Source organism: Balaenoptera physalus (assembly GCF_965194825.1).
Source record: "Balaenoptera physalus genome assembly, chromosome: 11".
NCBI classification, from domain to species: domain Eukaryota; kingdom Metazoa; phylum Chordata; class Mammalia; order Artiodactyla; family Balaenopteridae; genus Balaenoptera; species Balaenoptera physalus.
The window spans coordinates 106,628,110-106,648,628 of NC_138896.1; the positions used below are offsets into that span (position 1 = coordinate 106,628,110).

At 40.8% G+C, this 20,519-nt stretch overlaps 1 protein-coding gene across 7 annotated transcripts in view; it reads right to left on the reverse strand.

Annotated features, from left to right (window-relative positions):
* The window catches only part of TMCC1 (transmembrane and coiled-coil domain family 1), a 220,624-nt gene extending 203,473 nt beyond the window's left edge, over positions 1 to 17,151 (reverse strand). For 4 of the 7 annotated variants that reach the window (XM_082413488.1, XM_082413485.1, XM_082413487.1 and 1 more), the window contains exon 1: positions 17,028 to 17,150. The gene's annotated coding sequence lies outside the window, so the exon portion shown is untranslated. Of the gene's footprint in view, positions 1 to 17,027 lie in introns of all 7 variants that reach the window. The other 3 variants (XR_014250965.1, XM_082413482.1, XM_082413483.1) reach the window with 3 other exon arrangements.
* Positions 17,152 to 20,519: the final 3,368 nt, after the last annotated feature.

Genomic DNA, 20,519 nt, shown 5'->3' on the forward strand with positions numbered 1-20,519 from the left:
CTGAAATGTAAAAAGATGTCGTACACAGCAGTGTTACTCAAACTATGGTCTGCTGACAAACAGCATCAGCATCACATGGGACCTCATTAGAAATACAAATTCTCAGGCCCCACTCTAAACCTACAGATTTCAGAATCTCTGTCAGTGGATCCCAGGAATTCATATTTAAGAATCTCCCTAGGTAAGTCTTACACACACTAAAATTCATGAAACATTGTTTAAGAGACTTCTGGGAATTATTTCCTTCCCATTTAAAATGACAGTCTTGGACTTCCCTGGTGGTGCAGCGGTTAAGAATCTGCCTGCCAATGCTGGGGACACGGGTTCGATCACTGGTCGGGGAAGATCCCACATGCCACAGAGCAACTAAGCCTGTGCACCACAACTACTGCGCCTGCGCTCTAGAGCCCGCGACCCACAACTACTGAGGCTGCGTGCTGCAACTACTGAAGCCCACATACCTAGAGCCCGTGCTCCGCAACAAGAGATGTCACCACAATGAGAAGCCCGCACACCACAACAAAGAGTAGCCCCTTCTTGCTGCACCTAGAGAAAGCCCGAGCGCAGCAACAAAGACCCAACCCAGCCAAAAATAAATAAATAAGTATAAAAAATTAATAAAATAAAATGACAGTCTTCCCAGCAGAAAAATATTTTGCCCTCCATTTCCTTTCTTTAAATGCAGCTAGTTGTACTGCTTAGAGCTGAGGTGGCCATCTTACAACCATGAGGCTACACGGGAAAATGGAAAAGCCAACATACTGAGGATTAACTGAGTTAAGGACTGGAAAAATGTGGGTCCTAAGTATTACCAAGCTATTGAACTAGCCCTGAGCCACGTATCTCCTTACTTCTGTTTATATCAGACAATTTAAACTTTTTACTATTTAAGTCAGTGTTAGATATTCTGTTACTTTTACAACTGAATGTATCCTAAATGATACACTTCATGTCTATCCATGGAAACTAATGGAGCTTAAATACTTGTGGAAATAAAGTAGCAGATTTGGGGCCAAGACTTGCTAGTGGTCTCAGACGAGCCCTGGTTGTCTTAATGTTGGGCATATGGGAAACCGAAAGAAATAAAATTATAGCAAATACATGACATGGATCACTATGCAGCTGTTAAAAAAAAGACAAGGTTTTAAGTAGTGATATATTTTATGAGAAAAAAGCTCTGCACACAAAAATGGAACTGTTGTAATAGTAGGGCTCCATTTGAGTTTTTAAAAGGTGAGATATAAATAAATACATATACATACATGCATGTAAAATATCTCTGAAAGGACATACAAAAAACTAGTAAAAAAATAAATGGTCATTTCTAAGGAGAAGAACTGGGGGTTGGCCATCAGAGATTAAAGGGACATTTTTTTTCATTCCTAAATTGTTGCAACATTTGAGTATTCCTATTCAAAAAAATGTTTGAAATAAAAAAATTAAAATTGCTTTTAGATTTACATTATGCAAGAAAAAAAAAAGAATTTAAAAAGTGGGTCAGGGGCTTCCCTGGTGGCACAGTGTTTGAGAACCTGCTTGCTAATGCAGGGAACACGGGTTCGATCCCTGGTCCGGGAAGATCCCACATGCCGCGGAGCAACTACGCCTGTGCACCACAACTACTGAGCCCGCGCACCTAGAGCCCGTGCTCCACAACGAAAGAAGCCACTGCAATGAGAAGCCCGCGCACTGCAACGAAGAGTAGCCCGCGCTCGCCGCAACTAGAGAAAGCCCGCGCGCAGCAACGAAGACCCAACAAAGCCAAAAATGAATAAATAAAATTTAAAATAAAATACACTTTACTTTAAAAAAAAAAAAAGGGACTTCCATGGTGGTCCAGTGGGTAAGACTCCATACTCCCAATGCAGGGGGCCTGGGTTCGATCCCTGGTCAGGGAACTAGATCCCACATGCTGCAACTAAGACCCAGCACAGCCAACATAAATAAATAAATATTAAAAAAAAAAAAAAAAAGTGGGTCAAAGCTTATATTTATACAAAATCCCTAAAAATTACTGTTTGACTACTGGTCCCTGGCACAGGGCTTTCCTTGCCTATAATCCATGTTCAAATGTCTGTGACTTGAATTGTTACGGGATCAATCTCATATACCACTTACGGATCTAACAATCTAAAAAGAAAAAAATAAGTAGACAAACAAAAAACTATTTGAACCTCTCTCTTCACCATCAAGGTTGGTCAGATAATGGCTTAACTGTTTTCTATTGATATATTCTCCACAAAATTTGTGCACTGTGTTGTCAGAAAGGAAAGCTCAGCTCACAATAGCCCTCTCTGGGTTTTACATGAACCCACACAGCATTAAGACAAGCAGCAGTCTGAGTCCACTAACAAGTCTTGGCCCCAATCTGCTACTTCATTTCTACTGGAACATACATTTCATTCAGGCAGAAACTTTTACCCAGTATATCTCCAGCACATACAACAGAGCCAAACATATATGAAAGTACTCAATAAATACTTTTTAAATAAACAAATGAAGAAAAAGAGGTCTTCCATAAATGCCAAGACCAGAGTATATTATACCTAATTTTGGTTATTTGCATTTGCACAAGCTCATCTAGCTGAGGATGCTACAAAGACTGGATACATCTACTGAAAAACAGATAGGACTGTGAGGAGATTCTCACAAGCCCCTTTGACAGCCCAAATATTAATGTTTAAAGTGTCTTTCAGCCCTACACCCTAGGAAAGAGTAGCTGATAGCCAGTTGGTTCCTAACCAATCCTCACATTTCTTCTTTTTCATAGTAACTGCTAAGGATTATTTTTAAACCCTGAAAGCATGAAACAAAAATTTAGGAACTAATAATCAACGGTTTAGGATACTCTGAAGATCTCAAAGTACATTTTCCAAAATTATTTAAATGAACAATTAATCGAGCCAATTGTACTTAAACATTTTAAATCCCCTCCTATCACAGTCATTTATCTAGAGTTATAGATTTTTACCTAAGTGTCCAACCTTTACAAGGTTTAGGACAGTTTTGCTGTTGGAAAGGCAACATCTCCAGCCAGACTTCTACCCCCACTGCCTCAATGAAACTATTCTTTGCAATGTTACCAGTAACTTTCACTTTGCTAAATCAAATGGTTAATTCTCAACCCTCATCTTTTTTTTTTTGAATTTTTGAATTTTATTATTTTTTTTATACAGCAGGTTCTTATTAGTTACCTATTTTATACATATTAGTGTATATATGTCAATCCCAATCTCCCAATTCATCCCACCACCACCCCCTCCCACCACTTTCCGCCCTTGGTGTCCATACATTTGTTCTCTACATCTGTGTCTCTATTTCTGCCCTGCAAACTGGTTCATCTGTACCATTTTTCTAGGTTCCACATAAATTCATTAATATACGATATTTGTTTTTCTCTTTCTGACTTACTTCACTCCATATGACAGTCTCTAGATCCATCCATATCTCTACAAATGACCCAATATCATTCCTTTTTATGTCTGAGTAATATTGCATTGTATATATGTACAACATCTTCTTTATCCATTCGTCTGTCGATGGGCATTTAGGTTGCTTCCATGACCTGTCTCAGCCCTCATCTTAATTGTAGTATTTGACACAGTTGATCACTCCCTACTCCTTGAAACATTTTCCTCCTTTGGCTTCAGGATACCTCTTACGTAGTTTTCTTCCTACCGCTCTGGCTGGTGCTACTAAGTCTCTTCTGATTGTTCCTACTCGTCTCTCTGACCTCTAAAGACCTCTAAACTCTGGTCTACTCCAGAGTTAATTAAGTTCTTCAACCTATTCTTACTTCTATCTCTACTCACTCCCTTGGTGATCCCATCCAGCCTCCTGGCTTTAAATACAGTCTATTTGTCAACAACACCCTGAGGTATACCCAGCAGATCTTCTCCCCTGAAGTTCAGATTCATAAATCCAACTATCTATTCAACATCTCCACTAAGTCTAATAGGCAACTATAAGGTATGTCCAGAACTGAGCTTCTGTTCTTCCCCTCCAAATGTGTTCCGCTTTCAGTCTTCCCCATCAATAGGTAGCAAGAGCATCCTTCCAGGAACTCAGAGCAAAAACCCTGGAGTTGTCCTTAACTCCTTCCCTTCTTTCACAGCACACGTCCAATCTATAAGCAAAATCAGTTGACTCTACTTGAAAAATACATTCAAAATCAGACCGTGTGTCACCATATTCACTGCTACCCGCTAGGGCAAACTGTAGACTTCTCTCACTTGGATTACACCAACAGCCTCCTAGCTTGCATTCCTGCCTTTGCCCTTGCCCAACCCACCATCTGTCTATCACCAACAGCAGCCAGAGTAGTGATAATGTCAAAATGGAAGTCAGATTATGTCACACCACTGCCCAAAATCCTCCAAACGCTTACTTCACTCAATATAAAAGCTAAAGTCTTGGGCTCCCCTGGTGGCGCAGTGGTTAAGAATCCACCTGCCAATGCAGGGGACACGGGTTTGACCCCTGGTCCGGGAAGATCCCACATGCTGTGGAGCAGCTAAGCCCGTGTGCCACAACTACTGAGCCTGCAAGCCACAACTACTGAAGCCCGTGCGCCTAGAGCCTGTGCTCCGCAAAGAGAAGCCACCGCAATGAGAAGCCCGTGCACCGCAAAAAGCAGCCCCCACTCGCCACAACTAGAGAAAGCCCACACGCAGCAATGAAGACCCAACGCAGCCAAAAATAAATAAATAAATAAATAAAGTTATTAAAAAAAAAAAAAAAAAGCTAAAGTCTCAGAAGGACCAACAGGACCAGTAGCAACTGGAAGCTTAGAAATGGGCCCCACCTCAGACCTAAAAAATCAGAATCTGAAGTTTAACAAGAACACCCTAGGTAATTTATGCGCACATTAAAGTTTGAAAAGCACTTCCATAAGGCACCATAAGATAAGAACCTACCCTCCCCAACCCTTGCCATTCCTCATGCAAGCTTGTGTCTCAGGACCTTTACACTTGCCACTTGCTATGCCTGGAATGCTCTTCTCATATTTCTGTATTTCTCTCTCACCTCTTTCAAGACTTTACTCAAATGTGACCTTCTCTGTAAGGTTGTCTGTGACCACTAAATCCCTCCCCTCAATAAGCCCTATTCCTCTTTCCCACTTTTACTTTTCTCATCAGAACTTGTCATCATAGGTTAAAAAACTATTTTTACTTATTTATTTTGTTTATTCTATCTCCCCATATAACATATAAAATAAGCTCTATAAAGGCAGAGATTTTTGTCAGTTTTCTTCCCCAGTGCCTAGAACACAGTAAGCACTCAATAAATATTTTTAAGGCATAAAATAAACAAATGAGGTCTCTCTTCAAAAAAACTACCCAAAAGATCTTGTAAAATGGTTCCTTACCACACAAACCAACATTTTCTCAGCATTACATTACACAGATCCAATTTTTATAATATAATGAGCACCTACTATATAATTAGGCACTATGAACACTAATGTCCAATCATGATTAAATATGGAGATTTAAAAATCTGATTCATGACTGGGCTGTACCATCAAAAAGTTTGCAGAAATAAAAACTGAGTCTTTGAGGGAAAATAAAACAGATATGCCTACAGCTCTCTCAATGCAGTAACAATGCAATAACAATCCTTTATATTGATAAAACAGTCTTCCACACAAATTTTTTCATCTGATCCTCAACAATCCCATAAGGTTTGTGTAAAGCAAGCACCGATAACACATTTTAGAGATGAGAAAACAAACACTCTTTAACTCTCAAAGTATGGCCATAATAATGTCAAAACTGGGACCGAAGTTTCTCAATATTTAGTTCAAAACTCTACAATATCACACCTCCTCCTGCAAATGATACTGAACCAGACTATAAAATCATACAGCCATATATTATGCTGAAGACAGTGAGCTTTCCCAAACCACCCAGTGCTGATGCAGAATGGGAGCAAACAAACTCATCAAAGTCACAACCTCAACTTGAGGAATAAGGATTCGGACTGCTTCTTCCTGTTACTTATAAAGTTAACCCAGAGTCCAGTGACATTCACCAAGAATATAAGAAATGAGCTTGTTATATTGCACATCAAGAAAGTTATTCCTGGGACTTCCCTGGTAGTCCAGTGTTTAAGACTCTGTACTTCCACTGCAGGGGGCACAGGTTCAATCCCAGGGAAATAAGATCCCGTATGCCTCGCGGCGCAGCCGAACAAAAATAAAGTTATTACTGAGCTATGACGACTGCTAGATAAAAGGAAGAATAAGAGAAAGTAAGATGGAATAAATGAATGAATGAGAACTGAGTTCTACTGAGGAAAGAGTCAGTGTTATAATATGATGTCATACTGCTCTGAGTGCCTAAGTGATGCAATTTTGCAACAGAAGAAAAAAGACATACCTCCTCAAAATCCCAGCACAATGGCTTTCTTTCCTTTGCATAGATGAGGATCAACAGTTGTAATCCAAAATGTTTCCCAAAAATTTATTTTTAAAAAAGACAAAGAAGTAGATCCATATAAAAAGAAATTTAATCTGGGAAGATCGAGACTGTCTTCTAAGTCTTATGCTCAAGAGCAGCTGTTCACCAACTGTCAGCATCTTAATGAAGTGCTAACTGTCGGTGTGTCTTCTCAAGAGAGTAATACCTGCTGGAACAGAGGAGCTAGAAGAGAAAACAACGCAAACATCTGGCTAGCAAACAATTACCAGTTGTTAGTCTGCAAAATTTTTCAGGTTGATATAGTGAACATCAGAAGATCACATGGAGGTAACACAGTGACCTAGCCCAGTCAGACTGGGGTTATCAATGACAGCAGCAAACCAGCTCTCTGATTAATAATAAATAAGCAATAAAGAAAACATAAGAATCTATTTCATGTTTTTTATTGCAAGATGATGGTCATATCATACAACCAAACATAGGCAAATAATATTGCCAAAAACACCAAAGCACTCTAGTGCCTCATAAAACAAATACTGTAGAACTACCAATGCAGATGTCTATGTCAGCAGAAAATACAGAATAATCATGCAAAAAATACATATTTAGGTCTCACAGAAAAGCAAAGTTAATGTGGAAACTGAGGGACATCAAAGTTAATTTGACACATAGGGTGATTTTGTGTACCCCCGTTAGGTATCTTACAGAATTTGTTATATTTTGGAGGCAAATTAAGGTAGTGTTTCCTAATACCTGCCATATCACCACATTTCTATCAAACTACAAATTATAGAATATATAGAAGGCGAAAATGAAATACAACTGACCCTTGAACAACACGGATTTCAACTGCACAGGTCCACTTATACATGGATATTTTTTGATAGTAAATATTACACTATTACACAGTTCATGGCTGGTCAAATCCGAGGATGCACAGGAACCTTAGATACAGAGGGCCAACTATAAATTATATGTGGATTAACTCCTGCATTGCTCAAGGGTCAACTGTACATTGAATGGGATTAACAGCAGATAGGGACAATGCATTAGAAAAGATTAGTGAATGTAAAGACATAACAACAGCAACTATCCAAAATGAAACCTGGAATACAAGAAGACAGAAAAAGAGCACAGCATCAGTGAGCTATGGGACAAACTCAAGGAACCTAACAATATACGTATAATTAGAATCTTGGGTGTGTATGGGAGTGGAGGAAGTTTGAAAAAATAATATACAAAAATTTGCCAAATTTGATGAAGACCATATACCCACAGAGCCAAGAAGCTCAATAAACACCAAGCACAAGAAACATGAAGAAAATGAATATTCCAACAAGGAATAACCATAGTCAAAATGCTTAAAATCAGAGATACAGGGGAAAAAATCTTAAAAGCAGCTAGAGGAATACAGAATGGGAGAAAACATTTGAAAATCATATATCTGATAAGTAATTAATATCCAGAAGAGAGAAAGAACGCCTACAAATCAACAATCATAAAAAAAAAAAATCCAATTCAAAATGGGCAAAGGACTTGAAAAGACATTTATCCAAAACTATATGCATGGCCAATTAGCACATGAATGATGCTCAACATAACTTATCAAGAAAACACAAATCAAAACCACAATGAGATACCACCTCATACTCATAAGGATGGCTACTATCCCAAAACAAACCAAACAAACAAACAAAAACAGAAAATAACAATGTTGGCAAGGATGTGGAGAAACTGGAACCCTTATGCACTGTTGGTGGGAATGTAAAACATTCCACCTTTCCACAGCCACTATGGAAAACAGTATGGCAATTCTTCAAAATTTAAACACAGCATTATCATATGATCCAGCAATTCCACTTCTGGGTATAAACTCAAGAGAATTAAAAGCAAGATCTGAAATAGATATTTGTACATCTATGTTCACAGCAGCATGAAGCACAATAGCTAAAACATAAAAACAAGCCAAGTGAAAACAAAACAAAAAAACAAGCCAAGTGAAAACAAAACAAACAAAAAAACAACCCAAGTGAAAACGACAGATGAATGGATAAGCTAAATGTGGCATACACCTACAATGGAATATTATTTGGCCTTAAAAAAGGAAGGAAATTCCAACATATGCTACAACATGCATGAACTGTGACAACATTATGCTAAGTGAAACAAGTCAGTCACAAAAAGTCAAATACTATATGATTCCACTTATATGAAGTACTTAGAGTACTCAAAATCATAAAGACAGAAAGTAGATTGGCAGTTGCCAGGGGCTGGAGGGAGGGGGAATGGGGAGTTATTGTTTAATAGGTACAGCATTTCAGTTCTGCAAGATGAAAAGGGTTCTGGAGATAGATGGCTGTAATGTTCACAAAATGATATAAATGTACTTAATACCACTGAACAGTACTTAAGATGATTAAGATGATAAATTTTATGTTATGGTAATTTTATGTCATACCAGAATTTTTAAAAATTGAAAGAAGAATGAAAGGTAGCCAGAAGAAAACAATCACACATTATGTACACAGGGATAAAGACAAGAATGACAGCCAACTTCTTATTGGAAAGAATGCAGGCCAGAAGACAGTGAAGCAACATCTCTAAAGTACTGAAACTAAAAACAAACCAAAAAAAAGACTGCCAGCCTAGAATTCTATATCCAGCGAAAACAGCCTCTATAAATCAAGGCAAATTAAAGACTTCTTCAGACATACAAAAATCCATGAAAAGGATTCATTGCCAGCAAATCTGCACCACAAGAAATGTTAAAAGAAGTCCTTCTTTCAGAAGGAAAATGTACCAGGTAGAAATCTATAACTACAAAGAAAAATTGAAGAGCACTGTAAATGGTAAATAGAATACACATACAGTACTTGACAACGGCTTTAATTACAATGAGACAGCAGATTCACCTACATTATTAAAATAAAGGGTTAGGGTTAACACTAACAAGATACACATATCTTCCAAAATGCCTGTCTTCCAAAATAAAGTACCTTGATTAACCAAACTCATTTCCCATCACACATTCCTGTAAATTACAGAGTCAATATTATCTTTTTTATAAAAAGAAGCCCCAAGATACAAGTTATTTGTCCAGTAATAATGAGTCTTTTAGAGAAGTGAAATTAAAATATTCTTGGCTCCAGTCCAGTGTTCTATTACACAAACCCTTTTAAAGGGCCTGCCTACAGAGAGTTCCCTGGAATAAAGTATGATGGCAGTTAATATATAATTTATCTATTTTCCATCATCTCCAGGGAACCCCAAAGTCACTTAGAAGCTACAAAGACAGCAAAGAACGTTCCTTGCTTTCAAGAAGTCTGAAAAATATTAGCTTTCAATAAATTGGTCAGCTTACTCCAAACTGGCAAAAGAAGAAAACATTTGCCAAGTCTTCTTGAGAAAATGAATTTATCAAAGCAAAGGTGTCAAAGCAATAACAGCAAAACAAAGCTTCAGGGTTGGGTGCTGAAATAGGAAAAAGAAAACACTAATATTTAATGCCACTCTATTATAGTCCAAACCTCAGAGGGAATGTGGTTAGTAAGAATAAAACCTCTGTAAAATCACTGATGCCAAACAGACTACAGAATGGGGATCTTGCCTACTATCCCTCTGAATACAAAATGTTAAACACAATTCATACACTCAGATTCCTTGAGACCACAGGCAGATCTTATAATCCAACTTCACAGTGAGTGAATCTCACTCTCAGAAACACTAAATGGTATACAACATAATTCAGGATATTCCTCTAACAGAATTCTAGGGGAAAGCTACTACTGTTACCCTATCTGGACCAACATTCTTTACTCTGTAAAGACAAAAGGAAAATTATGTGATTTCATAAAGAATATCATGCCAAGAGAAAGTAGCATTCTTTCAGCACTTTATTCCAAGTAAGCCGTCAGGTAACTTCCCTCTTAATATAAAAATAAAATTTATCAAAAGAAATATTATTAGTTATAAACCCAAGAGAATTTAAAACATATGTTCAAACAAAAACTTATACACAAATGTTCATAACAGCATTATTCATAATAGCCAAAAAGTGAAAACAATGCAAATGTCCATCACTGATGAATGATTCAACAAAATGTGATCTATCCATACAATGAATTATTATTCAGCTGTAAGAAAGACCTTAAGTACTGAAACATGCTACAACATAGATGAACCTTAAAAACAGTAAGTAAAAGAGGGCTTCCCTGTTGGCGCAGTGGTTAAGAAGCCGCCTGCCAATGCAGAGGACACGGGTTTGATCCCTGGTCCGGGAAGATGCCACATGCCACGGAGCAACTAAGCCCATGCGCCACAACTACTGAGCCTGTGCTCTAGAGCCCGCAAGCCTAGAGCCCGCGCTCTGCAGCAAGAGAAGCCACCGCAATGAGAAGCCCGCGCACAGCAACGAAGATCCAATGCAGCCAACAAAAAATAAATAATAAAAATAAATTTTTAAAAAATTAAGTAAAAGAAGCCAGAAACAAAAGGCCATGTTATATGATTTCACTTAAATGAAATGTACAGAACAGGCAAATCCACAGGGACAAAAATCAGACTAGTGATTGCCAGAGGATGAGGAAAGGAACTGCTTAACGGATACGAGGTTTCATTTTGGGATAATGAAAATATTCTGAAACTAGACAGTGGTGGTGGTGGTGGCTGCACAACATTGTGAATGTACTAAAAGCCTCTGAACCACACATTTTAAATGGTGAAAATGATGAATTTTATGTTATGTGAATTTTACCTCAATAGAAAAAAAGAAGTATGTTTCTAAGTGTTAGTTATCTAGTACCTGTACCTCTCACTACTTAACAAAATGCTGTGTTCATAAAAATCTTTCAAAAACACTTTTTTAAAATTTAATATACTGACATTCTAGAAAAGAATAGAGACAGTACACAGATCAGTGGTTGTCAGGGGCTGGTGAGGGGGGAGTTAAATAGGTGAGGCAAAAGTTTTTTAGAGCACTGAAACTACTCTATATGACACTGTAATGGTGAATATAAGATATTAAAAGTTTGTCAAAACCCATAGAACTTTAAAGCACAAAGAATAAACCTTAATGTATGCAAATTCTGAAACAATCATTTGAGAGATAAAGAGATCTCACCATGGAATACAGAATGCAATAAAACAATCTAAATCTATTACACATATGAAACAACCTCATTTGGGGGTGGAGGAATAAGGTGCTGACCCCTAAGTAATGCTGGAAATAAGTGGAGTCTATCAGTCTAAAGGCAAAAGGAACTATCCATAAGCACTGTACTCTAGTTGATAAAGTGTTTTCCCACAGGGGGACAGATTAACAATTCTCAAACCAGTTCACATGAATACTGGAACTGAAGAATTAAGTAAATGGATGCCAGAAGGTGGGAGCCAGGTTTCTCATTGGTGGAGTGGAAGAGGTTAGAATGATCCATGTGGTAAGGAATTAGCGCTGGAAATATCAGTATGAATTCATGTTTAGCTTAATAGACAAATGGCTACATACAGAAATATTTATAGATATGTGTATATACACAGCTTAATATAGACACCCATCTCCTTGCTCTGTCACTCAGAGTGCCTAGAAGCAACAACACTCTGGTAGCAACCAGCACATCTAGCACCCAAATCTTGGTTTCAAATACCATTTTCCAACACAAGGAACTAGAGCTCCTTAGAAAAATGACTGTACGACTGAGGCATGACATATAAAAGATGAGCCTGAAGCATTTTATGTTGCCAAAAAGAAAGTACTCACACTCAAAGGGGAGGGATACAGGAGCCAACTGAAAGGGCTCCCAGTGGCCAAAGCTGGACAATTTGAGCAATGATATTTATGTAGATACTCTACCTTTAAGGAGGTAGAGCATAACTCATCACTCACCAAGTGTGGGCTATGCACAGTGACTTTCTTCCAGAGTATAGTATAGAAAGGGAGGCACAAAAGGGTAGCTTTATAGTGGAGAAACAAACACTAGCACAAGTTAAGTGAGCAAGGTTAACAGTAACACTGATAAGTCATATGTACTCTTGATATGTGATGAGAATGGAACTTTACCTCTGTGGTCTTCCTTCCAAAATCATATTACGTCAGTCTAACCATTAGAAAAACATCAGACAAATGTCCAATTGAAAGACATTCCACAAAAATACCTGATCAGTTATCTTCAAAATTGCCAAGGTCATTAAAAACAAGGAAAGTCTGATATACTGCCTCAACCAAGAGAAGCTAAGGAGACATGACTATTAAATGTAATGTGGCATCCTGAATGGGATCCTGGAACACAAAAAAGGACATTAAAGAAAAAACTGGAACTCTGAATAAAGTATAGACTTAGTAATAATGCAACAATACTGATTAATTGTGACATATGTAACACACTAATGTAAGATGTTAATAATTGGGTGTGGGAAACTGGGTGTGCGATAGGCAGGAACTCTCTGTACTATCTTTACAATAATTCACTAAATCTAACACTGCTCTAAATAAAACATTTATTTTTAAAGTTTATTTTTATAAAGTTGTAAACATTTATACATGGTCTTGGCCCTCAAGAAGCTTGTCGTCTCATTGTGAGGTAAGATACATGCTCATGAAAGAAGTATAAAACACAAAAATAAGAAAATATTAAATTGAGAAATACAGATGAAAGTATTTAGGAATATAGAGAAGGTCTAGAAGTATAAGGGAAAACTTCATCAAGGAGGTAAAACTTAAGTTTGTACCTTAAAATGTACTTCAGGGTACCAAAGTAAAAAAGAATGATGATAAATTGGTACACTTACAAGAAACAGAAGGGTGAAAAAACAAGGAAAAACTAAAAGAAATGAAAGTATTTAGCCCTGAAAAGTGAAGACTTAAATAAGAGGCATAAGAGCGGTGTTCAAATACTTTAAGGGTCATGTAGCAGAACTAACAGAGTTACATCATATGCCCATTTAACTTACTAGCTGACCTCTGGTAAAATGTGACCAACACTCAAGGACACAGAGAGTGACAGCTGCTCTACAGAGCCACAACAGGAAATGCCAATTTGGAAAGACAGGAAGCAGGTGGCCAAGTTCTTCTCTACAACTTTTCAAAGGACAGTGTGCATGTGAGCCCAATGAAGTAGAAACTTAGATTCAAATCCTGCAAACATTTATTGACCACTTACCATATGCCAGGTGCTTCCATGTATATTATCTAATTTAATATTCATAACATATCGATAAACATTTATCAATGTTTTGTATTTATACATTGAGCCTTAATGTACAAATACAATAAAATTAATCCTGCAAGAAAGCAGGAACACATTAAAATTCTCCACCATCTCCCACTCTCTGATAAGGATTTGATAGCTCTTAAAAGGCAAAATTTTTTTGAAGGCCTACATATCTACATAATTTTCTCCCTCTTGCTCCTTCCTTCAGTCAAGCTTAGTGGCTCTCGGTCTGTAAAATGCTTAAGAACTAAATAATTATATATGCAAAAACACGCACACTACGCTTTTTAAACAATTTAAGGGATTTTCAAGTACAGTTTTCATCTTATGTAATTTTTGTCTGAAGCACTGACTTTAGAGCCAAATCCTGTGGATGAGGTGCAGCCCCACCTCAGGCTTATTCCACGGGCACTGTAAGGCAGCATCAGGGGAAGGAGGTAGAGAGGTTGACTCCTATTGCAACATGAAGAAGAACATTCTAACAACAATCAGAGCTATCTAAAAATGGCACGGGCTACCTCAAAGTAATGAATTTTCTGTCATCAAAGGTGTTCAAACAGAGGTTGAAAAATCACTGAGAACATTTGAGAAGAGAGCAATTGGGTAAGAAGCTAAGCTCTCTTCCAAATCTTAGATTCTATAATGGGTAGACTTTTAAAACCTGACAGGCGGGCAATCTAGTTGAGAACAACAAAATGAAGAAAGACACCAAGGCAAGAATGACATGGTATGTGGAAAAGCCCAATGCTGGGGGAACATAGAAGCTCATTTCCATCGGCAGATGTCTGTATTTGCTATTTGATGTGCCAGGAAAGCTCTTCCATCTCTTAGGCCACAGCTCAAACACCTTCTCCTCTTTGAGGCCTCCCCACCACCCCCACCAGTCACTCACTTGTCACATCAGCTTGTTTTATTTTCTTCATGGTTCACATTAGGAGTCAGCTAACTTTTTCTTTAAAGGGCCAGACCACAGGCCAAATCCAGCTTGCCCCATGTTTCTGTATGGCCTATGAGCTAAGAATGGTTTTTACATTTTTAAATGGTTGAAAAAAAAATCAAAAAGCAGAATTCAAACATTCTGTGACACAGGAAAATTGTATGAAATTAAAATTTCAACGTCCAAAGTTTAATGAGAACACAGACACACTCGTTTATGTACTGTACTGCCTGTGGCTGCTTTTGCACTAAAACAAGACAGTTGAGTAGCTGCAACAGAGACTGTATGGCCCATAAAGCCTAAAATATTTAGTTTCTGGTCTTTTACAGAAAAAGTTTGCTAATCACTGATTTGTAGCATTATCTGAAATTATCTCTATTTGCTTATTTGCTGTCCTCATTCTCACACACACAGAATAAAGCTCCATGAGGGCAGGAACTCTGACCCCCGCTGTCGCTCAGTACTTACCTAGAAAAAATCCTGGAACAAAATAAGGGCTCAACAAATACTTGACTGATAAATTAATGAGTGATCCATAAATGCCACTCTGAGGAGTTCAAACTTAAGCCTTCGGCCATTATAGGTTTTGTATATATATGACAGGCAAAAGAAAAGGGGAAATATTCTAGTAGAGAGGAGCAAAGAGTTTAAAGTAATGGTGGTCATCAATTAGTCCAGGTCACTGGGTTTCTTCATCAAATTGTACAGGTTTTTTGTGCGCATTAAAAGATTCTCTCAACTACTGTAAGGTGTCACAACACTGCCAGCTGATTGTGCTTCTGTTTATCGTAAGATGCAAATACTCTGAGAAATCTCATTTCCTATACCTAGTACACAGCAGCCACACCATGCCAAATCTTAATAAGTACTCATAATTTTAATAGATCTAGATCATGTGCTAACGAATTTTTAATATCTGAATCCTTCCTATGCTGCTGATCAGCAATCTATTCTGTAAGCAGCTGAAAACTCTTCAGAAATTAAAAGGTTACCGCCCACAGACCAGAAGCAGCTTTATAATCTTTCTATACTAGCCAGAGAGTGGGTGTGTGATTTCAAAAAAAAATATAAGCCAACTCTGTCGGTAGAGGACAAGGTATTGTTGCATTAAAATCCCACCCATAAGCATCATTTGTTACACGACACTAGTAGAACTACCACCTACTCATAATCCGAGTCTCACTCTTCTAATACAAGTGAAGAAAAAAATGTATCTACCTCCTGGAGGAATCTTGTCATGAACACATTAACATTTTCATAAGGTTCTCTCCTTCCAGGCTTTGCAACAATTTCCATACACAGGTACTTCAAAGACAAGGATTTGGTTTAGCCAATAACTTCCAAATGTAAGATACTGGTCAGACGGCATAAACAAGTCAAAGTTCTGCTTTATTCTAAAGCAGCTACCTGCTTTTTAATTTAGGAATTCAGACCTTTCATAGAGATGCTTATGATACAGGTACCTCTGATAAGTATGTCAGACTTAATAGCAACCATTTTGGATTAAGACAAGTGTGTGTTCATCTTCCTTTCCTCTATGACAAGTCAGGATGAAAAGGCAGCCTGCAAAAGCACTGGCTAAGATCTACCAAGACTAATGTGTAAGGTGTCACCAAAGATGAGGGGGGAAATCAGCCAACAGCTTAAGTGGGCTGCTTCAAGAAACTACTGCAGATTCACCTGGGGGATGTTCACCATCAATGTTAGGGATGAACCAAACCAACCCCTGGACAAACACTACACACACGTTTGCTTAAGCTGAAAAAGCTGGGGTCTGCAAGCTATAAATGGATCTCTGGCCCTTTACAGAAGGTGCAACTCACTGAGCCCCTCTTCCCTTCCTAAAAGGGTTAATAAAAGGCACCTGGGACCAAGCCCAGCCAGCCCAGACTCGCATCCCACCGCGCACCACCAATTCTCCCCGTTCCCAGAACTGCCGGCTCCCTCCTCCCCTCAAACAACAAGTTCAAAATCAAAACAAAAGGTGCAAAACTGCTTTCAGGTGGCAATGGCTAAGCCCCAGTGGCCAACTTCTGGGGACGCCAGGGCGAGCGAGGGCTCGTAGGATCCCCGACCCCCCTAGAGCCAGCTCCCAAACAGTCCTTCGGGCCTCGGCCCACCTCCTCACACGCCCCTCCCTCCCCGCGGCCCTGGAGGGGGTGCTGGGAAGGGGGCGAGGCGAAGGGGAGGGGAGAGAAACCCCAGGGTCAAAATGACAGCGGAACGGGCCGGGAGAGGAAAGAGGCCCGGAGGGATGCTGGGGGTCGAGCCCTAGGCCCAGGGCTTCAGCCCCGAACGGTGGCGACCGAGGGTCCGACCCACGCCAGGCCGCGAGCGGGAGGCCCGGGCCGCGTCGGCGGCGCCGCCCGGCCACGCTCCCCTCACGACTCTCCCCTCCCGGGCCACAGGGGCCGCGAAGGACCGCGGCCGCCGCCAGCGTCGGGGGCGGGGGCACTCACTCACCGGCGGGGAGGGGAGGAGCAGCCGGCGTCTCCGCCAGCGCCGTCGCTCGCGCTCAAGCACCGGCTCCTGCCGCTGCGGCCGCCGAGCCCGGTCCATCCCCCCCCCACCACCCCCCTCCCGGCCCTCCCCCCGCGCCGCCTCAGCCGCCTCAGCCGCCGCCTCCGCAGCCGCCACAGCCGCCACAGCCGCCTCAGTCCCAGCACGGGAGCGCGAACCGGCGCGAGGAGGGGAGAGCGCGCGCGCGCCCGCCGCCACCACCCACAACCTCCGCCCCCGGCAGGCGGCGCACGCGCGAGGCGGCGGCGGGCGCGCGCACGCTGCAGGGGGGACGGCCCCGAAAGGCGTGGCCCCGCCCACCCACGCGGTCGCCGGGTCCCGGGCTGTTCCGCTGCAGGTTCGCTCTTCACCGCGAAAGGTCCGGGAACCGAGTTCCTCTGGCCAGGCCCCGTTTTCTGAGAGCGAAGGCCCAGGGCAGCTGAGGTGTGAGCGGATTTCTGACCGCCGCTCCGGGTTCCTCACCTGTTCTGCTTACCTTCAGTCGTAAGGCCTTCTTTCCTCCTCCGATCCAGCAGGTTTTCGGCCACTGCTGGCAGGGGCTTATTACTATTTCACGTCCGCTTTTACCACTCAAGGGAACACAAGCAGCCATCAGCCTATCCCTTTATTACTGCATTTTCCTAATTCATTTATTCGTTCATCGCTTATGTATTGAGGCTCCTTCCGTGTGCTAGGCCCTGTATGAGTTACTGGAAGTACAACGTGGGGTTAAAGAGTCATGAAGTTAGAACCGGTGGAGAAGGAAAACGTTAAAGGGAGAATCACAAAAAATTAAAATTTGCAAATAGCAAAATCTCTTCTGAGAGGGGCATGGTGCTAAGAGAGCCTGTATTAGGGGGAGGAGGGAAGGAGATTGATTCAGGCAAGGATTTTCAGGCTGGAATCTGAAGGCTGACTTGGAAGGACTTAATTATGTCCAAGGGATGAGAGCTTGGCGTGGCCGGAATGCGGCACTGAATGTGGAGTGGAATGTGAGTTGGGGCAGGGGACCAGTTAGGAGGCTGCCTTAACAGTCAAAGCAAGGTAGACTGGTGGTAGAGAAGAGTCCTTTTTAGGGAGTATAATGGACAGGACTTGATAGACTGATGAAGATTGAGGCCAAGGAGGTGGCAAGGTTGACTGTTAGATTTGAGGTTGGTGGGGATGCATCTGTAGATCTCAGGAGCTCTTGAAGGAGGCCGTTGAGGAAAGTAACTCAGAATGGATGGTAAACGTAAAAGCTAAAACTATTAAGTAAATTTCTAGAAAAAAACAGAGAGAAAAAAGTCTTTGTGATTTTGAGATAGGCAAAGATTTCTTAGGACACAAAAACGTGAACCATAAAAGAAATGATTCATAAGTTGAACTTAATCAAAATTTTAAACTTTTGTTCTTTGAAAGACACCATAAAGAAAATGAAAAGGCAAGCCATAGATGGCAGGGGGGATTTGGAATACAATATATTTGACAAAAAACTTGAATCCAGAATATATAAAGAACTCTTGTAAATGAATAATAAGACAACCCAAAAAACAATGGGCAAAAGATTTTAATAGACACTTCACTGAAGAAGATATAAAAATGGCCAATAACGGACTTCCCTGGTGGTCCAGTGGGTAAGACTACGAGCTCCCAATGCAGGGGACCTGGGTTTGATCCCTGGTCGGGGAACTAGATCCCACATGCATGCCGCAAGTAAGAGTCCACATGCCGCAACTAAGAAGCCCATGTGCCACAGTGAAGATCCCGCATGTTGCAACTAAGACCCGGCGCAACCTAAATAAATAAATATTTTCTTTAAGTGGCCAATAAGCAACAAAAAGATGTTCAGTATCTTTCGTCATCCAGGGATTTGCAAACTAAAACCACAAGGAGATGCCTCTACACCCTCATTACAGTAGCTAGAATTTAAAAGACTGATGACCCAGCAACCACATTCCTACACATATCCTTAACTATACTTAAGCTCGAAATAAAGATGATAACAAAGTCATACTTCCACCTAACATGACACAACTAACATGCATACAACAAAAACACATATAATACTTTCCGCAAAAGAGGATGCAGCGCTTCCCTGGTGGTGCAGTGGTTAAAACTCCGCCTGCCAATGCAGGGGACACAGCTTCGAGCCCTGGTCCGGGAAGATCCCACATGCCACAGAGCAACTAAGCCCGTGTGCCTCAACTACTGAGCCTGTGCTCTAGAGCCCACGAGCCACAACTACTGGGCTCTCGTGCCACAACTAAAGCCTGCGCAGCTAGAGCCCGTTCTCTGCAGCAAGAGATGCCACCGCAATGAGAAGCCCTCACAACGCAATGAAGAGTAGCACCCGCTCTTGCTGCAACTAGAGAAAGCCCGCACGCAGCAACGAAGACCCGACACAGCCAAAAGTAAATAAATAAAATAAATTTAAAAAAAAAAGAGGATGCAAACTTCTTGAGTGATATTCCCTTTCTGCTTTTGACATCCTGTAACTTAATACTGTGCTATAAAGTTAACTATATTATTAATACATCTCTGTTGTGCAGCAGCAATCAAATCTTGGTAATCAGGATCAGCCAGGACAGAAACTCCCCTCTTTGCCTGTTGATTGAGAAGCATGAGATTCCCAAAAAGACCAGATGACAGCCTCAACTTCCAATTTAGCAGAAACATTTTTGTCTCCTGATGGAAACATTTTCCCTTTGGAACTAAGACCTCTAGACTAGCAGAGCTTCTGGCCATTTCTCCTTCCAGGCAAAATGAGCAACCAGGTGCACTGCTTGAGGTTTTGCCAAAAGGTAGGCTCTTCCTTCACTGTTATTCTTCAAGGGTATCCCAGAAAGGGGCTGCAGCCCTGCAGCAGTCTGTTTTCACCGAGCCTGCATATTGTACGGGACCTGTGTAAACCAGGCTGTAAACCACGACTGAGTTTTCTCTTCCCCAGTCAGCTGGTCATAGAGGATGCCCCATGAGACTGTAGGTGTGGGATGAGAGAGAGAAGACAGTGCAGCAGGAGCAGCGGCCGTGGGCACGTGGGCCACTTCTTCACACAGCTTACTTGTGCCTTATGTGTGCTCATTCAGGCCCAGTCTCATACAGGCCACTTCACTGAAAATGGAGCGCTGCTGGGCATGCACAACTTTATAGCTTGCGGATCAGACAACACCCAGCTCATTCGTGATGGGCAGCTCCAGTCACATGGTAACTTGATGGCTCATGGTTAAGAGTTCAGTCTCTATTAAGGCTCTGTAGCAAGCCAAAAGTTGTTTCTCAAAAAGAGAGTAGTGGGACCTCCCTGGTGGCACAGTGGTTATTGCATATATAGTATACCCTAATGAAGTTGTTGTTAAAAAAGAATTCATTTGATGGGATTTATAGCAGATTAGAAACAGAAGAACAGAGGATTAGTGACCTAAAAGACATGCAGCAGAAAGTATTCACATTAAAGCACAGAAAGGGACCTCCCTGGTG